The sequence below is a fragment of the Notolepis coatsorum genome (assembly GCF_963971535.1).
Source record: "Notolepis coatsorum genome assembly, chromosome: 6".
Lineage (NCBI taxonomy): Eukaryota > Metazoa > Chordata > Actinopteri > Aulopiformes > Paralepididae > Notolepis > Notolepis coatsorum.
In genome coordinates, this window is record NC_140170.1 from 21,250,035 (window position 1) to 21,260,742 (window position 10,708).

Here is a 10,708-nt window from a genome sequence, read left to right on the forward strand (position 1 = left end):
GTGTTTTTTTGTGGGGAATTCAAATATGGGATTATTTTTCTAATAGGATAACTCCTACCTACATTGTTTTGGATTTCAAAATGGCCGATTTGACCATTTTTCACCCCTTGGCCATACATGGATGCCAACATGAATCTGAAGGAAATCCTAACATGCAAGGTGTCTAAATGATGTGTTTCTTAATGGGGAATGCAAATATGAGTTCATTTTTGGGATAGGATAACTCTAACCTACATCATTTTGGATTTCAAAATGGCCGATTTTACCATTTTTCACCCCTTGGCCATACATGGATGCCAACATGTATCTGAAGGAAATCCTAACATGCAAGGTGTCTAAATGATGTGTTTCTTAATGGGGAATTCAAATATGAGGTCATTTTTGGGATAGGATAAATATAACCTGCATAATTTTGGATTTCAAAATGGCTGATTTTACCATTTGAACCCATTGGTATTGTATTACAAAATTGCAAAGATAAAAAAGATATGGGAAATCATTTATAATGACAAAGCCATCAAATTTATTAACAAGTGAACTGTATATAACTGGATACAACTCCAAAGATCAATAATAATAATACTAACAATAATAAATTGTATTTGTAATGCACACAAACTAAATGCACACACAAATGCTAAATCTCGATCTCCTGACTTCTTGAACTTTGCCAGGTTCCAATATCTTGATTGGACTCATTCTTGGATGGCAAGATCTCCTACTGTACTGCTTTAGCCACCAACCTACAAACACAAACTTAAAGTCAATGTCAGCCATAAATAAGTGAGCTCTTTCCAGAACTACTCAGCAGAAACCATTTTAACAAACGTCTCAATGTATTGAGAAAATCCATGGGGCTCCATCAATCCTCTATCTTCTTAAAACATTGGGGATGGAAAAGAAGGCAGAGAAAAGGAGAAGGGGCAAAGAAGAAAGCTTTGCAGCAGCAGACAAGGTTGCCAGGAAGGATGTTCAGAGCTTCCTTACAGTCCCTGAAGTTGAGCTCATTCCTGAAACTGACCCTGCAGCTTCAGCAAAGCTACGGAAAAATTATGATGAGATTCCAAACATCGCCCTTGCTAGTGTAAGGTATGGCATAGGTCTAAGGCCAACTGCAGCTATAGCAACTGCAGCTCTGATTGATGCAGGACTCATCTTAGAAGATGACACAAGTAAAGTGATTGATAAGAACAAGGTTAAGAGAGCACAAGAATAGTTGATGCAAGAGCTGGGGGAAGAGTTTGAGGAGAAGTGCAGGGAGCAGGGGGGGATTTCCTGTATCCTCTTTGATGGGCGGATTGACATGACCAATGTGATGATGGAAGCTGAGGGCAGTGACCAATCTTTTCCTGCAAAGATCAAGGAAGAACACTATAGTGTTGCTAGTGAGCCTGGCAGCAACTATCTGTTCCACTTTACACCAGAGAAAGCAACTAAAGAGGAGTCCCATGCAGAGAAGATCGCTAAGGTCCTGTTTGCCTGGCTGAAAGAGAGAGGTTCTGAGACCTTGTGGGCCATTGGAGGAGACTTGACCAATAGGACAGCTCCTTGATTCTGTTACAGACTTGGAGATCAATCCTAACTTCACCAGGATCTTTCTTGGCCCTCCGCTGATCAAGCTGCCTGAGAAGATCATTCAAGATCTCTAAACTGATCAACACTATGGCTATAAGCTGGTCTGTGCAATCAGGGATGGAGTGCTTTCTGCAAGGCTGGCTCTGCTGGAGATTGGACCGGTAAACCACAGCCGCTGGCTCACCACAGCAAACAGACTCCTCAGGCTCTGGGTGTCAAAGCATCAACTTAAAAGAAAGAACCTGAATAATCTACAATGCATTGTGGAATTCATCATTGGAGTGTATTATCCATGTTGGTTCAACATGAAGGTCAAGCACTCCTGGATCGAAGGGCCTAGGCACATCCTGTTTCAGCTGGACTGCCTCAAGTCTCAGAGGAAGAAGGTGCTGGATGTTGTGATGCCAACTGTGAGAAGATCTGCTTGGTATGCCCACAGTGAAGCCATCCTCCAAACACTGCTGTGCTCTGAGGATCAAAAAGAGAGAATTGAGGGGGTGGAGAGAATCCTGGCCATCAGGGGAGAGGGGGATCCAGACACTCAGCTGGGAGACTCCTGTGTCAGGATCAGAAGAACACCTCACATCAATAGTGATGCTTCCAGCATTGGTGGCTTAATCAGCTGGTCAGAAGATTTGTCAGAGCCACCTCTCACCTGCTCCCTAAGCACCTCCGAGGTGAAGAACTTAATCAACACCCCCATGGAGGTTCTCGACTGGCCTTGCCACACACAAAGCATCGAGAGGGTTGTTAAAATGGTGACTGAGGCCTCTGCTAAGTACTTTTCACAAGAAAAAAGGGATGGAGGGATCAGGGCTCAGGAGACCAGCAGGAGGCTGATGTCCAAGAATGAATCCAAGCAGGACTTGTGCAACCTGATCAAATTTAAGAAGATAGAGGATTGATGGAGCCCCATGGATTTTCTCAATACATTGAGACGTTTGTTAAAATAGTTACAGAGGTTTCTGCTGAGTAGTTCTGGAAAGAGCTCACCTATTTATGGCTGACGTTGACTTTAAGTTTGTGTTTGTAGGTTGGTGGCTAAAGCAGCACAGTAGGAGATCTTGCCATCCAAGAATGAGTCCAATCAAGATATTGGAACCTGGCAAAGTTCAAGAAGTCAGGAGATCGAGATTTAGCACTTAGGTGTTTGTGTGCATTACAAATACAATTTATTATTGTTAGTATTATTATTATTGATCTTTGGAGTTGTATCCAGTTATATACAGTTCACTTGTTAATAAATTTGATGGCTTTGTCATTATAAATGATTTCCCATATATTTTTTATCTTTGCAATTTTGTAATACAATACCAATGGGTTCAAATGGTAAAATCAGCCATTTTGAAATCCAAAATTATGCAGGTTATATTTATCCTATCCCAAGAATGACCTCATATTTGAATTCCCCATTAAGAGACACATCATTTAGACACCTTGCATGTTAGGATTTCCTTCAGATTCATGTTGGCATCCATGTATGGCCAAGGGGTGAAAAATGGTAAAATCGGCCATTTTGAAATCCAAAATGATGTAGGTTAGAGTTATCCTATCCCAAAAATGAACTCATATTTGAATTCCCCATTAAGAAACACATCATTTAGACACCTTGCATGTTAGGATTTCCTTCAGATTCATGTTGGCATCCATGTATGGCCAAGGGGTGAAAAATGGTCAAATCGGCCATTTTGAAATCCAAAACAATGTAGGTAGGAGTTATCCGATTAGAAAAATAATCCCACATTTGAATTCCCCACAAAAAAACACATATTTTAGACACCCCACTCGATTGATTTTCCAAAAAAAAAAAAGTATGGCCCGCCCTACCGGATCACCCTCAGATCCTCCTCACCGCTCAGTACGGACTGGAGCGCTTTCAAAACACCAGGCCACAACAACAGCAAGCAAGCTGGCACTAACGTTACTAGGTCAACAACGTGTGTGTGCCCGTCTGCCAGTTCTTCAAGCCAGTGGCCATCAGGCTCCACAACCGGGGGCACAGACTGCTGCCAGCAGCTGGAGAACTAACGGCTGCAGAACTTGAGAACCATTAGGAATGTCTGACTCTTAACCACTAAACCCTGCATGGACTATAATGCATATTATGACCGATAGACAGACCATCATCTGCACCTTTGTGTATACTGTTTACTTTTAGCTAGGGATGGGTATCGTTAGGATTTTATCGATACTACTACTCTTATCGATACTGCTTAACGGTTCGGTACTTTATCGATACTCTTATGGGTTCTTTTTGGTTATTTTTTTGCAAGAAAAAAAGACAATTAATTAAGAACAGAATCAACATTGCTTTATTATTTATAAATACAACTTTATAAATAAGTATTATAAATAAATATAATTTCTTCAGCAACAGCAGCAGCAATGTTCTTTTATATAACTTTATAAATAAATATAATAAATGAATATAATTTCTTCAGCAACAGCAGCAACAATGTTTTAAATGTGTCTGACTCTGAATTATAGACTTTTTATAATAAACAACAAATGCAAAAGGCTAACAGAACTGTGACACTCATTCACCCTATCCTCTGTCATCCTTCCTCTAGCTGCTAGGGAGAAAGGACTTTGGGTGGTGGAGGGAGGTAGAGGGAGGATGTGTGGTGGCCCTGGGCTCACTGGGCTGGGACATAGTGGCTGACGCCTCAGCTTGACGATCTATAAAAAGTTTAGATTGTAGTATTTGTAGCTAAACAATTATTTTGTTTATTAGCCTATTTGTAATAATTCGTTATTAGCCTAGGCAACTCCGTATCTTGTCTTACCGGCTGCAGTGGACGTGGATGCAGATGGAACACTGCACGCAAGGCAGTCGAATACGCGCATTTCTGCACACTAATATCATGTTTTGCCAACAGATGTTTTGATAAATTGCTCGTATTGCCACCCTTACTGGCAAATGTTTTGTTGCACTTGTGGCAACGTGCGTTGTCGGCATCGACAGTGTTTCTCCCCCCCCAACCACCTCTAATGTAAATTACCCAGTATGGTTGTCAATATCCCAATGTACCCAACCCCCCCCCCACCCAACCTCCTCCAATGTACAGTTTCTACGTCAAATGTATATACTCCCTTTTCTTGACTCTTTTTGTATCACAAACAGTACTGTATTTGCAAATCTGGTATGTCATAAATGTATAGATGTAGCAGTACTGTCTATCTGTATGTCATGTATGTCATATATGTCCTGATGAATTGAAAATGGGGGACCCTGATGTAAACAAGACGAAAGTCTTTCTCTGGTCTACATCCCCTTAACAATTGTGTGTATTGAGCTGTACTGTATTGTACCCATTCTGCAATCTGTTAATAAAGTTTTCAATCAATCAATCAATCAGACTCTTGTAAAGTATATCCATACTTTCGAGCACTTCGCTCTATCCGCCATCACGACTCGAGTGCATGCAGAGGCAGAGCTGTCTGTGTCTCACTTCAGCACGGAGACAGTGACCTTCCTTAAGTTAAGAAGTACCTGTAAGTATGTGTATGACTATCGAGACTCGCGAGGAGTGTGTGTAATAATAATGGCTCGCTTCTCGTGCAGAGACAGAGAGAGGAGAGATCGTTCGCAACTTTGAAATAATAATAATAATAATTTCTCTAGAGTATCGATAGCAGTACCGATGACGTCGGAGCTTATAAATACTCTGGTCTTTTCTAATATAGTACCGGTTCCCGTTTAGAACCGGGGTCCGGGGGTCATCCCTAATTTAAGCCATATTTTATATTGCCTATATTATTGTAACTTATATTATGACCAATAGCATACAGACGCATATGCAGCTGTGTATAGCTTATTTATAAAAATTGTATATTCAGATTACATTTGTTTATTGCTTATATTACCCTGGCCTGACCCTGTACCCCCTGCTGCTATGAGACTGAATCTCCCCAAGTAGATCACTAAAGGAATCTCCTGTCCAGTCCAGTTCAGAGGAGAGAATGTTTCCCCTCTGTTTGCTGCCATCTCCTCCATCCCAACGTCGTCCTAGAAGCATTAGCATAGTATGTAGCATAGCCTCTCAAGTAAAGCCTATATAGCGCCACGGATAGAGACTGAGAACTGTCTGTACTGACGGAACCTAAGTAATTAGTTATTTGAATTTCTGAAAAGATTCTGTGATGTGATTATATGTGCCCTGGGTTTTGTATTGAGTTTTCCAAAATATTTTTCTGAAAACCAATAAGAAATATATCATTGACATTGTATAGGTCTAACTGAGCTGAAAACATAGGTCACATGGCATGAAGCTCTAGCAGTAGGGTGAATACCTTCTATCACATATTTTCTAGCAGTAGGGTGAATACCTTCTATCACATATTTTCTAGCAGTAGGGTGAATACCTTCCATCACATATTTTCTAGCAGTAGGTGTATACCTTCTATCACATATTTTCTAGCAGTGAATGAATGAATGAATGAAAACTTTATTTAACAGATTGCAGAATGGGTACAATACAGTACGGCTCAATACATACAATTGTTAAGGGGATGCAGACCTGAGAAAGACGTTTGTCTTGTTTCCATCAGGGTCCCCCATTTTCAATTCATATAGACATTTATGACATACACAACATACATGACATTTATGGCATAGGGACATATAGGTATTTAGTACTCAGTAGGGTGAATCACTATGGAACCAAAGCATTTCAGCAGCATAGCCTCTCAAGTAAAGTGACACAGTGGCTGAAACGCTCAACAGTTGAGATGTTCATCATTATTAGTAACGAGCTGAATAAACGCACATGTCTCTCTATACACAGAGTCGCACCACTTTCTCACCTAACGTCCCATCTTCTCACTAACTCAGTAGTAGCATTAGCATAGCAGCTTAGCTTGTTAGCTGCTCCAGCTAACTTACCTCTGGTCGAGGCCCAGTCTGGGTGGAAAGTGGCAGAAACGCCCAACAGATCAGATGTGCGGTCGCCGGTCAGTAGATGAATACAAGCAGATGTTACTGTAACTAAACGGAGAGGTCGACATGAACCGAATGTACCTTTTGTTGTATTTATGCTTAAGATAAATAATAATCAGGACGCGTCACTTCTTTAGTGCATCGCCGGCTCTGGCGGAGGACCCCGTGTGTGGGGAACTAACAGAGAGGTGCGCCCAGCGCGCCTGTCCTAAAATGACATCTTCAAGGCATGAATATTACATACTGTACATCCCCCTTCTTTTAAAGAAAACTTGATAAGCTATTTGAAGAAACACACTCCTCAATGTCAGTTTCAGTATTTAATAACAGACAAAGATGAAGACACCCTGAAACAGACAGAGACAGCAAGCTCAGCTGACAACGTATATCATGAATACATAAAAGCACTATAGTAATACATAAATATATATAACTATATAATGCATATAATAATATAATATATATAATATGTAATGAACAGTAATGGTGCATTAAGCATCTCAAGGCATGTCCGGTTGGATGCTGGTAAGACGCTGCCCTCTAGTGGCCGGCGATAAACTCTTCACTATTAACAACAGACTGCAAGTTAAATATATGATGTATTACTTGTAAGCCATTCTTTGTAAACATTAACCAGGTTTGTTAACAATATATCAGGCAATATAATCAGGTAAGTGTATCAAACTTAAAAATATATATATTCTTGTTTCAAAGGTATTACAGTTCTTACCGTGTGCAACTCTTATTCATGGAACAGCCTGCTCAATATTGGAACATTTCAACAAGTGAATAAGGTAAGTAATCAAAACTTTAAATATACTCTGTCTCAGAGGTAGTACAATTTTTACCGTATGCAAATTTTATTCACAGAACAACCTGCTTGAATATTGGAACATTTCAACAAGGTGAACAATGTCAGTAAGTCAGCCATTTCAATAAACATTAGTAAGTCAGCCATTTCAATAAACATTAGTAAGTCAGCCATTTCAATAAACATTAGTATTCAAGTTACATTTCTTTTTTAGGGCAGTGATCCGTCTACACACGGTGTTCCCTATATGGCCAATTGTCCTAGGAATGCCCACATTATTAATGGTTGAGAAATCTAGTGTTCTATACATGAAATCAACTATCTTCTTCAGCAAATCTTAGTTACAAGAAAATTGTGTTTGCTAGGTTAGGCAACATTGTGTTTAAATTATGTAGAATGTTTGCTGAATTGAAAATGGGGGACCCTGATGTAAACAAGATGAAAGTCTTTCTCTGGTCTGCATCCCCTTAACAATTGTGTGTATTGAGCCGTACTGTATTGTACCCATTCTGCAATCTGTTAATACAATTTTCAATCAATCAACACCCTGTACATTCACAGGTCTAGTATGTCCCGAGGCTTTACTGCTCGGCCTGACCTGGTGTGGTATGAAGCTGAGTTTGCTTCTAAGTCATCTGACAGTTCAGGGGTGTTGGTATCAGGTGAGCGATCGACGCCTTCTGTGTCTGGCAGACCGTTGCTTGCCTGACAGTGTTATTCTTTTGTGTCCCTTAGGTGCTTGCGGTCACGGCGGTACTCGTGTCCATCTTGGGTGGAACGTGGTATGAACACAGTGTCGGCTGGCTGGATGACTACTGCTGGCCTCCAGCGTCCATACTCTTGGAGTCTGACAGACTCTCCACTGTGTAGTGGGGGCAGTGGTCTAGCTGACTTGTCGTAGTATCTCTTTTGGTGCTGTTGTCTCTGCACTCGCTTGTCATGTCCATCTTTGGGGCTGACTACCCCTGGCTGCAGCTGTTGGTTGGTGCTTGGGAGGGTTGAGCGCAGCCTGCGGCTCATCAACAGCTGTGCTGGCGACTTGAAGTTGTCGACTGGGGTGTTACGGTATTCAAGGAGACTTAGGTAAGGGTCTCTTAGACAGACAAGCAGGCAGACAGACAGACAGACAGACAGACAGACAGACAGACAGACAGACAGACAGACAGACAGACAGACAGACAGACAGACAGACAGACAGCAGTAGTAGCAGCATAGATAGACAGACAGACAAGCAGACAGACAAGCAGACAGACAGACAGGCAGTGACCAGCTAGGGTCTGAGACTGAGTTACACTGTAATGCCTCTCTAGTGTCAGTTTGACGAGTTTTGTCAATAAAATGCATCACTCTTAAAGGAGTAGGCAACACCCTAATCTTACAACACTCCCCCCACTCTGGATGGCAATTAATTAAACATAATAACATTCCAGCCCCCTTATGACTATACACAATATATCCCAAACAGATTACATAGACTTTTCTTTTTGAACACCCCTCGAGTCTCTGGATTATTTTGAGCGCGGGCCTTGACGTAATTTCCACTGGGGCGGGGACTTCCTCAAAACAGTCAGACCAACTCTAATTTTGACAACAGATGGCGCTTGAAGTGCAGTAAGTGTAAAATGAAGTGCAGTAAATGGGAGGTTTACACAAAACACTGACTAACAAAAGTCATTTTTGGAGGATATGCTTTATTTTCTCTAAACAGACACACTGACTCTCACAACAAACGTCCTAGATCAGATTCGATTCAGATTTATTGTCATCATACCGCACAAGTTCAGTAGAATGAGAATAAGTTCTAACCAGAGTGCAAATTGTCATGGTTCTTGTCAGTGCTCTCTCTGTTCACTCTACCACCTCTCATTATTGTTAACTAGTTACAGGTGGTTGTCATTAGAGACAGCTGATCTACGGTCTGGATGTAGAGTGCATCTGGGTATATAAACCCGCCCCAGACGTAGAGAAGCTGTCAGATCGTAAACTCTCGTACCTCGTTAGTCACGTTACTAAGCTCTTGTATCTACTCTGTTGCTTAAGTTGTTCTCCTGGATCTCTTATTCATCGACCTTGACCCAATTCCTTTTGTCGTCCCCTCTCCTAGCCTGTACGGTGAAGACCTGGAGACACTAACCTGCTAGTTAAGACCTGGAGACACTGACCTGCTGGTTAAGACCTGGAGACACTGACCTGCTGGTTAAGACCTGGAAACACTGAGCTGCTGGTTAAGACCTGGAGACACTGACCTGCTGGTTAAGACCTGGAGACACTGACCTGCTGGTTAAGACCTGGAGACACTGACCTGCTGGTTAAGACCTGGAGACACTGACCTGCTGGTTAAGACCTGGAGACACTGACCTGCAGGTGAAGACCTGGAGACACTGACCTGCTGGTTAAGACCTGGAGACACTGACCTGCTAGTTAAGACCTGGAGACACTGAGCTGCTGGTTAAGACCTGGAGACACTGACCTGCTGGTTAAGACCTGGAGACACTGACCTGCTGGTTAAGACCTGGAGACACTGACCTGCTGGTTAAGACCTGGAGACACTGAGCTGCTGGTTAAGACCTGGAGACACTGACCTGCTGGTTAAGACCTGGAGACACTGAGCTGCTGGTTAAGACCTGGAGACACTGACCTGCTGGTTATGACCTGGAGACACTGAGCTGCTGGTTAAGACCTGGAGACACTGATCTGCTGGTTAAGACCTGGAGACACTGAGCTGCTGGTTAAGACCTGGAGACACTGAGCTGCTGGTTAAGACCTGGAGACACTGACCTGCTGGTTATGACCTGGAGACCTGCTGGTTAAGACCTGGAGACACTGACCTGCTGGTTATGACCTGGAGACCTGCTGGTTAAGACCTGGAGACACTGAGCTGCTGGTTAAGACCTGGAGACCTGCTGGTTAAGACCTGGAGACACTGGCTTTGCTCACAAAGTACTGCTCAGACAGAATTGTTTTATGTGTAGTGCGTTCATCTCTATGTAACTGTTGCTATGTTTTATTTCTGTGAAGCACTTTGTGATTTTATCTGTGAAAGGTGCTATACAAATAAAGTTTACTTACTTACCTACGCCCGGCTGACTACAACTGCTCCTGCTTATTCACCCCGTCTGTCTGACATTCATGCCCCTGTGTATCTCCTGGACACTACGAGAATTTCCCCTGTGTACCGACCCATGCCTGGACATTCGACCACCCTATTAAATACACCCATATTGGGTTTTGCTCAGTTCTGCCTACCGTGTCTCCTTGCTGCACATTGGGTTCCAAACACAACCGTGATAGCAGAGCCAGCGGCTGTTGAGACGTACAGGTGGTGCCACCACAAGGGGGCGCCGACACACACAGCGACCCAGACGGAAGCACTTCATAACCCT